Raw genomic sequence first — 10,599 nt, 5'->3', positions numbered from 1 at the left:
GCTTCTTCCCAGGGCGGAAATGGCTAATATGAGGAGGCAAAAATTTAAGGTGATTGGAGGAAAGTATGGGGGGGGGGGGCAAGGATGTCAGAGGTAAAGTTTTTTTTTACACAGAGTGTGAGTGCATGGAACTCAGGGCAGAGGCAGATACATCAGGGACATTTAGGAGACTCCTAGATAGGCACTTGGATGAAAGGAAAACTGAAAGGCTATGTGGGAGGGAAGGATTGAATTGATCTTAAGAATAGGTTAGAGGTTTGGCACAACATTGTGGGCTGAAGGTCCAGTACTGTGCTGTAATTTTGTATATTCTATGTTCTAAATACTACTTTGTCAAGTGTTGAGTTCCTTCTACAGACCCTCTCATTACCAATATGAATCTTAATAACCCTTGTGTGATTGCTATACCTTTAAACAACTCACAGAGTTTATAAGCCAGACAACTACCCACCATGGATCAGAACCGAAGAAGCCTTTTGGATGAGTGGTGAAATATCTTCTCATCAACACAGCAGGTCCAGTTGCCTTGATTTACTACTGCTTGGTATACAGTGACCTGGATTACTGAGAACCTTCATCAACATATTCTACAGAAAGAAGTTTCTCTTTAATAATTCAGTTTTATTCTTTTTAATAGATGCTTGTCTTCGAACATATAATGAAACAATATCTTTATTATAAATAATTCTACTTACATCAGAGGTGTACAATTATTAGATTATATCAGAGATGACCAGATCAACAACTTGAATTCCACTTATGCAAAGTCCTGAACTTTCTGCAAGGTCTTTGCTGCTGTCATTTCAATAGCAGAGCACCAACTTCCTGCAGCTTCTTGGCAAGTGCGAACACATCCTCCTCTCACTGAATTGCCCCCCTCCATCAAAATGAGTGTAGTCACTCAACTTACATCAGGTCTAAAATGAAAACAAGTAATGCTGGAAATACGCAGCAGTTCAGATGGCATCTGTGGCAAGAGAAACAGATAATGTTTCAGATTGTAGACTCCACCAGAACCCCAATGCCTCTTCAAAGATGCGAAGGAAAATAAGCACCAATGTGGATGAGAAAGGGAAAAGAGTACATCCCATTAGTGTTTTGGAGAGTTCCTTCAGGTTAGGCATCCTGGAAGGGGCAGTCAATTGAACAAGTTAAAAAAATGCTGCTGCAGTGCTCATTATTAAATTGCGTTTCATAGCCACTCCTGTAAGAATGGAACTGTAGAATCATTCTGACAAGAGGAAGGACAAGAGGCATGTACTGGACTCTTATGGAAGCTGGTATGTATTATTTTTGTATCAGTCCCATTTTCATGCTCTGTCCCTACAGCACTGAAAATGAATTTCCTTTGATCCTTATCTATTCCTCTTTTGAAAACTCAGAATTGGTTCCTGACCATGATCAGGAGTGAATGTTTTACCCCAGTTGTATCCTAACCGGTGTTATATGAAGGTTCGACATAACCTTTCTGTTTTGTCCTCTCTGTTTCAAAATTCACAATTCCATACACTCTGCTAAATGTTTTCTGAGTACAACCTGCCACTTTCAATAATGGGCATATAGACCTAGAATTCTTCTGTTTCAGTGCATTCATTTAACCTGAAACCATAAAAAGATAAAGGAGGAAAATTTGGCCATTTAGCCCAGGTCTGTTCCACCGTTCAATCAGGGCTGATTTTATTTTTTCAATCCCATTCTTATACTTTCTTCCATTAATCCTTAAAACCCTTATTAATATCAATCTGTCTAAAAATGCACAATGACTTGGCCTTCTAATGCCCCTGGTGGCAACAAATTCTACAGATTAACCACACCCTGACTTGAGAAATTCCTCTTCATCTTAGGTTTAAGGTAATGCCCTCACATCCTCTACTCTCCTACTATTGGAAACATCTTCTCCATGTCCACTCTGTCCAGTTCTTTCAGTTTCCAGCAGGTTTCAATGAGATCCCCATCAATCTTCTGAATTCCACTGAGCATAGACCCAGACAGATCAAATGTTAAACCTGTAATTCCTGGGATTATTCTTGTGAAACTCCTTTGGACTCGCTTAGATACATTTTTTCTTAGATACAGGGCCCAAAATTGCTAACATTATTCCTAATACAAACTGACCAATGTCTAATGAAGTCTCAGCAGTATAGTCCTGTTTTTGTAACGATTGCTAACATTGCATTTGCCTTCTTTACTACTGACTCAACCTGCAGGTTAACTTTAAGAGAATCCTGAATCAGGACTCCAAAGTCTCTTTGCACCTCTAATTTCCAAATTTCCTCCCCATTTAGAAAATAGTCCACACTTCTATTCTTCCTACCGAAGTGCATAACATCACACTTTTCTATGCCGTATTTCATCTGCCACTTCTTTCGCCCACTCTCCCAACCTGTCCCAAATCCTTCTGTAGACTCCATACCTCATTTCACCCTTCCTCTTTGCTCAGCAAGGTTCCCTGCTTTAGTATATTGAAACAATGCCACAAACTCAACTTTCTTTACATCTATTTCTCTGTTCCAAAGTTGTCTCATTTTAAACATTTTTTTTGAAAACTTAATTTACAGAAACTCTTCTAACCCACTGTAGCCTTTCATAATTTTTAAACATAAACACGCACACTGCATTCTCAATCCATGGATAGATCAGTCAATAATAAACAGAATAACCTCTTCCAAACTCAATTACAAATGTTTTAATGATCTTGTGGTTGCACCCAGCAAACTATTGGCAGGCACAGGGTGGCAACATAAATATTTAGAGAATAAAATCTGCAATTTCATGTGCACATATTTCAGAGAGATAACTTATACAGATAAATGCTGCATAAACATTCAAATGGTTTTCAATGAGACTAAGACCCCATTTAAGATTTTGTATAGTCTCTTTAATTAAATCTTAAAAGTACCATACAAAGCTTGTGGAAAAAAATGTGCATTCTTATTCAGTAAATAGAGCTTTTCCATTTAAGTTGCATGTGATTTTCACAAAAGATTTATGCCAGTGTAAAGCAAAGCTTAGTATTTTAACATAAAACAAATGTGCTCTTACATTTTGCAGAAAACATATAATCTCATTATTAATGGTTTATTTAAAATGCTCAGTGAAAACCATTACTTAATGTAATATATGCACATCTTTATGGTAAATGTATCCTCATGCTTCTAAGTAATCCATTTACCTGCTTGCAATACAGAAAATAGTAAACCTTAAAGCAGATTGAAAGAAAATTATCACTTTTTCAATGTTTTAAAGTAGCTCCTTTCACTTTATGGCTCTCATGTGTGGAGCATTTAAGTCACGGGGTGCAGTACAATTTCATTCATTAGGGTGGGGAAAGAATATAGTGCAAGTAGAGAATTGCTAACATGATATTGAAACAATACAGAAGTTAATGCAGAAAATATCCCAGCTTGCTATAAACTGCAATATCAAATCTACCGTAGATTAGCCATAGGATTTGATGAGGGTACTTCATCCTAGTTAACCTATTACTTTGGATGAGATTATTATAAAACTTAAACATTTAAAAAAATGTTTATTTTCTCAATAATTAAGCATAGCCAAACCTAATAATTTCCTGGTAAATGTATTACTCGTAAATGTTGAAAACTCACTGATTTGTATAATTATTCAATAATTTGTTTTAAAAAGATACTAAAAATTAAATGTTCTGGAAAAAATTCTTAAATGAAGCCTAATTCGAATTCTGACACTCTTTCCTCATCTTTATTTTTCCCTGCAGCTTCTGGATTACTTTTCATCTGCTGACCTCAATGCTCAGTGAAGGCAGGCTACTAGCAGACGGGTAAAGCTTTCAGCAAGTAAGGGGAAAAATTGATTAAATTGGCAAAGGAATTTGTTTAAGAACATCAATAGACTTGGACGCAATGACAGGAAGACATGAAAAATTTGAGAAAATGTTGGGTAAAACAGCATGGAGATTAAGAGGAGTGCAAGTCAGCAGTTAAGCGGTAGAGAACAAAGATAATTGCAGGAAGATAATTTATTTTAATTTTTCATTAAGAGCAATGTCACATGTGATTGGCTGTTACCATATGTAGTACGCTCAAAGTTTATTAATCATCAAAAGTACATTTATTATCAAAATATGTATATATTATAAAAGCTTGAGATTTGTCTCCTTACAGGCAGCCCACAAAACAAAGAAACCTCAAAAGGACCCATTTAAAAACCCAATGCTCAGAGTATAAAAACATCATGCAAACAATAAAAGTAAGCAACTGGCTTCAGAACTGAAGTTTTATAACAAAGCCAGGCATACACTGCAGCTGAAACAGGCCACAGCCTCAGTTCATTGCAAAGCCGAGTAAACATTGCGATTCTACAGATGTGAAGTCAGGCAACACAGCAGCTGGTGATTAAATGGCAAAATTGACTTGAGTTGGAAACTAGGTAGCAACTTACTGATTACTAGATGGAACTTACATTTGTTGATAGCAATTATTCTGCTGCCAAGTTTCACAGTTGGCTGACCAAGACATTAAAATACATCTTTTCCTTTGTTGCTCAGTTTGCCCAGACTACTTGGATTCAGCAATAGGAATTGAGAACTCACTTCAGAGAGATATCAGTTACTGGGGTTAAAAGCAATCTATACACAAACTTGTTTTAAAAAAGCTTTGAGAATGATTTAGTTCAATGGCTAATCATCATGTTGAACTATGCAATCCCTGATACATGTAATAAATGTATTTACTGTGGGCACTTAAAAAGCCTCCAAATAATGGACAGGCAGATCATATACATTAGGGGATCTGCCAAGATCATCATCAGACACTTGTGGTTTTGGGTGCCTATTTTACCAAATGTAAGTAAATGGAGCCTTCTTTCAAAAAGGTTGGAAACTGAAAGATTATAGGGACCCATTTAGACAGCCTTGACACCTGTAAACACCTAAACAACGCCTAGCTAAGTCCAGCACCCATCTATGACTTGGAAATCTAAGCATTCAAGTACCAACACTACTTCTTTCTAATTGCAAAACTCCCTTTCCAGGTTTGAACAATCCAGGTGAACATTTCTGGGCATAAGATCTGCACCCATTTCCCAATTTTTAAGACAGGAGGGCATGGGATGAAGTCAGTCCCCATGCAACGCTCTCTTTGGAGTACTACAATCCTGGAAGCACAATTCATATGCATTCCCAGAAGTTGATTTTTCTTAGAGCACTACCTGCCAACTTAGGTAATTAAGTATGTTGTGGAATAATAAAGTTATCTCCTATACTTACTGTATCACCAGTTACTCTTAACTTCAGCCTACATTACCCAAAAATTTCCAGGTCAACTCCTGATCTGTTATCATCTGAGACTCAACTGGATCCAGCACATCTCCATCCTCCCTACGTTGATGCTGCTAGTTCCTAATACCCACCCTTAGCATGGATACCTACAGTTACTGTTCCTTTCCTCCTTTAATGAGCCCTTACCAGTTCTTCAGCCCACAGCACAATATGTATTTTTGCAGTTGTTTCTCCCGCTCCCACCATTGAAATGCCAGTTTAGATCACACAATGCTCCACATCCTCAGGAATATATTGGTGATCCCAATCTTTTTGCAAATAAACTCAAAACAAATGTTGATTTCTATTCATCTGTACTTCCAAGATTTAGGATTCCAAAGCTGCATCTCAAATTTATTTTAGTTAATGTTTTTACAAATAATCTTGGAATGCAAATTAAGAATTATACTGTCAAGTGAATTTCACTCAGATTCTGAGTAGTTGATTTCCAACAATTGGGCATTTAGCTGACAATCCTCCTCCTCCTCATTAGAACGGGTGCTGAAAATATTTTCAGCAAAGGGCCCAATGCCCAAAATGACTTTTGGCACCATAGTGTGGTGCCCATCTCCCCTAAGTGTTTATTAGAAACTCCAGGTAGCTCCACTTTAAAGTAATCAATAAGCTTTTTAACATATCAGGGCAAATGCTACCTATTATACTGATCAAGTCAAATTTTAATTCATTCCTTCACTGTGGATGTACTTGGAATGACTTTTATAAACTACCTAAAACGGTACTGCAACAATAGGGTCAAAATGTCAACGGTTGAAGAAACATATCAAGTAGTGTCATAAAATAAATTAGCTTCACTTTGTTATAAATGTTATCATATGAAAATAAAGCAGTGTACATGTGTTCTGTAGATACGGAATCACATTAAATGTTGTTTAAAAGGCTCAGTTTTCTAAATTCACACTTTAAATTTTCTTGTAAAAATTTCAGTGTAAAAGCTAACATTTCAGTATTAACTTCCCAATTTATCCAACAGAGATTAAAGAACCATAAGTATAAATAATAAAAACAGTGGCACAGAACACTTGAAATAACCCAAAATGACTTTTGGCACCATATTGTGGTGCCCATCTCCCCAAAGTGTTCATTAGAAACTCCAGGTAGCTCCACTTTAAAGTAATCAATAAGCATTTTAACATATCAGGGCAAATGCTACCAATGATACTGATCGAGTCAAATTTTAATTAAAATAAATTAAATGGTCGGTCACCAGTGAAGTGCCTCAGGGATCTGTTCTGGGACCCTTACTCTTCGTGATTTTTATAAATGACCTGGATGAGGAAATGGAGGGATGGGTAGTAAGTTTGTTGATGACACAAAGGTTGGATAGCGTTGTGGATAGCGTGGAAGGCTGTCAGAAGTTACAGCGGGACATTGATCGGATGCAAAACTGGGCTGAGAAGTGGTAGATGGAGTTCAACCCAGGTAAGTGTGAAGTGATTCATTTTGGTAGGTCAAATACGATGGCAGAATATAGCATTAATGGTAAGACTCTTGGCAGTGTGGAGGATCAGAGGGATCTTGGGGTCCGAGTCCATAGGTCACTCAAAACAGCTGCGCAGGTTGACTCTGTGGTTAAGAAGGCGTACAGCGTATTGGCCTTCATCAATCGTGAAATTGAATTTAATAGCCGAGAGATAATGTTGCAGATATATAGGACCCTGGTCAGACCCCACTTGGAGTACTCAGTTCTGGTCGCCTCACTCCAGGAAGGATGTGGAAGGGGGCAGAGAAAAATTACAAGGGTATTGTCTGGATTGGGGAGCATGCCTCATGAGAACAGGTTGAGTGAACTCAGCCTTTTCTCCTCGGAGAGTTGGAGGATGAGAGGTGACCTGTTAGAGGTGTATAAGATGATAAGAGGCATTGATAGTCAGAGGCTTTTTCCCAGGGCTGAAATGGTCGCCACAAGACGACAAAGGTTTAAGGTGCTGGGGAGTAGGTACAGTGGAGATGTCAGGAGTATGTTTTTTACTCAGAGTGGTGAGTGCGTGGAATGGGCTGCCGGCAACAGTGGTGGAGGTGGATACGATAGGGTCTTTTAAGAGGCTTTTGGATAGGCTAATGGAGCTCAGTAAAATAGAGAACAATAAGTAAGCCTAGTAATTTCTAAGGTAGGGCCATGTTTGGCACAACTTTGTGGGCTGAAGGGCCTGTATTGTGCTAAAGGTTTTCTATGTTTCAATGTTTCTATTATAAACACAAGAGGCAAATTACTTATCTTAATCTTGCATTCAGCAGTTGTGCTTTAAGCCTAAAATGATAGCCCTGTAACATTAATGGTTTTGTACAAAAAGTTGTGTTAATGTATACATACTCAAATGTATTAAAGAAACATATACTTCAACCTTCAGATCCAGCTCAGCCCAGTATCCATTATGAAAGTAAATACAGTGAATTCCAGTTAATTGGGTGGGGCAGCCTCTTATTTGGAACAACTCAAAGAACAAAAACTAACCGAGAAAACAGCTGGGATTCCCTTCATGTCTTTAGGCTGCTTAACTGGATGAGGAGACTGTTGCTGAACAGTTTCTAACTAGCAACAGTTACCTGCACTTGTGTGACCTTTAGACACTACACCGTACTTAGAGCAAAATGTTTTTAATTAGTCAGTTGTATGTGTTTGTGTTCAAAAAGCAATGATTTTTGTCACTGATAGTTGACGAGAAATAAGCAGTAAGACAAGTCAGAATTGTTTTGCTCACTGTGGTATCAAACAATCAGGCTTGGAAATGCCCAAAACAGCCAGGAGTGAAAATTAAGTCATTTCACTACTTCAACAAGTTAGAAATTATGAAGAATTTGAAGGTATCAACAATCATCTTTAATGTAACAATGAAAATGAAGATTTGGAGGATGCAATTGACAAAAACATTGTATGAAGGCACTTCATTATCTGCACTAGGTGTCTGTGCAGATTTTGTTTATTTACAGTCAATCAAAAGAAAACGGAAGAGTACACTGAATTAATTCCTTCATTGATAAATATTAGGAACTAATACACAGTTTTATAGTACTGTAGTAGTTCTAATTTGCTTTGTATTTTATTTTAATAGATAATTTGTTACTCAGTTAAAACAGTTTGTCTTTTCTATACTGTTTTAACCATTTCTATGAAACTTCAGCAGGCAGCTGCTTAATTGGGCCAAAATGTACTGGTCCCTGTGTTAACTGGAATCCACTGTACATGCATTATGCTGATGTAACTGCTTTTTAATGACCATAGTACTACAAATTATTAAACTGCTAATTTTTAAAAAGTGAGATTTGTTCAAACATCAAATGAATACTCCTTCAGAAAGTATGGGAATGGGACAATCCATTTGAAATTTTCAACATTCACATCGAGTTTGCAATTATAAACTCATCATTGTATTGAATAATTCTATTCTGCATGGCACGTGAGGTCTGTGACTACCTACGCTCACCATGCAGGACTATTTAAATGTTTGATGTGGCAAATATTTTACTTTAAAGTTCAAGACACCAATGATATAAATTGTCAGCCTTTACTGAGTTTTGTTTTAAGACAAAAATAGTTCTCCAAATTTCAAAAACAGACAGCACAGTATTTAAAATACTAAAGCATAACAATTGTAACAAATCATCTGAAATATTTTCCCACTGACTATACTTAAACAATACAAAAATAGAAATTCAGTGAAATTCTTTGCTATTAATCTTGAAAATCAACAATAAACCACTGACTATCCACATTCTTGGGCTTATGACTGATGTACAGATGTTGCGCTATTCTCTCTCTCCAATAGTGCAGGATCAATACAACTGCATGATATTCAAGCGCATGGCAGATTTCTTCTGCTATTAGTTTTCATCTTCCAGTCACTATGTGTCAGGCTTCAAATTACCTCATAAAGTTTATTTAGTATTCCATGAATACATAACCAGTTGGCACAACGGTTTTTCATCATGTGTTTGAGATGGGAGTTCAAAAATCGATTACACTGCCGCTACTTTTCACAAACGTTGCTCAATAGGTTGTAGAGTGTACCATTCATGCATTATGATTTATGACCAGACTGCAAACAGTCACTGATATCCATCAGAGGTTGTGCCGGCTGTGCTGTTTGCAGTTAAGTTTCTCAAAATACAGCCAAAGAACATTTCAGATAAAAACAGATGGCTATTTGACTTCTTCCAACTTGCTGATGGGTCCAGTGTTTTTTCTCTTAAAGCTTGTGCTTGTTGGTGCTCCTCTTAAGTTTTTGATGGTTGTGTGTCTTACCCAGTACATGTGAAACCACATCATGGGACATCTCTGCAAAAGAGAAACAAAACTGAAATAAAAACTTAAGTAAAAATTGTAACAATATTCACTTTTACCAGTTCTTTAATTCCATCTGTAAACAAAAACAACTGTGGTTCTTTCCTTTAATGGACAATATGAACATCTGATATACAGTCCATTCAGAAATGAAAGTGCAACTAAATAGAATAAAAAAAGTTTGCCTCTCCCATTTCATTTTTTGCTCTGAAAAAATATATTTTCAATTTAGAGATAAATCAGCAAATGCAAAAAGACTAGTCAGGGACTAAATTCATCAAAAATTTAACAGCTCATTATTACAAGTATCTATATTCTGGACTATTAGAGCCTTTTAGCTAGTTTTCTGCTGCGGTGTCACTAGTTATTAAAGTATATATTATAAAACAACGACTGGTCTACAGATTTCTGTAAATATTTTAGCTTTTGAGGACTGTGTACTGAAATAATGCCCTAAGGTTACAAGGGAAGGTAATAACCAGATTAATTCAGACAGCCCTGAGGACGTAATTGCAATCTGAAGGTACAGTACCTTTGTAGATCATCTGATATTGTAGTTCAGAGGCCAGAAAATTACAGTTAATTATTTCACTATTCACTAATGCTCCAGTCACTAGAACTTGAGTAGTTAGGCCACTTTTTCCACAAACAGTACACTGTCACTTAATTTTTTAAAATCAGCCAAACAGCTGATAAAAGTTCAAAGAACTGTATAAAAGCCACATTACTGAACATGGATACTGAATGTTGGTATCTGGCAGGATTTGACTAAAATAAACAATCAGATAAGCCTGGATCCAATCCATTGCCTGATCACACTGATCACAGTACCTGGCCAAGCTTTACCTACTTCCGAAAGACTGAATGAGTCTGGCTCTGCATCTAACAGGCCTCTATTAAATAAAAGCGATCTACCAGCAACCATAGAGTTATAGAACACTACAGCACAGAAACAGGTCCTTTGGCACATCTAGTCCATGCCAAACCATTAATCTGCTAAGTC

The 10,599-nt window shown here is 37.0% G+C and overlaps 1 protein-coding gene across 1 annotated transcript in view; it reads right to left on the bottom strand.

The window, feature by feature from the left end:
- Nucleotides 1–2,856: 2,856 nt before the first annotated feature.
- The window catches only part of rbm19 (RNA binding motif protein 19), a 273,505-nt gene continuing 265,762 nt past the window's right edge, over nt 2,857–10,599 (bottom strand). The window contains exon 25 of the mRNA XM_073065480.1: nt 2,857–9,590. The gene's annotated coding sequence lies outside the window, so the exon portion shown is untranslated. The remainder of the gene's footprint in view (nt 9,591–10,599) is intronic.

This window comes from Hemitrygon akajei, chromosome 14 (assembly GCF_048418815.1).
Source record: "Hemitrygon akajei chromosome 14, sHemAka1.3, whole genome shotgun sequence".
Lineage (NCBI taxonomy): Eukaryota > Metazoa > Chordata > Chondrichthyes > Myliobatiformes > Dasyatidae > Hemitrygon > Hemitrygon akajei.
This window is presented reverse-complemented; position numbering and strand designations above follow the sequence as displayed.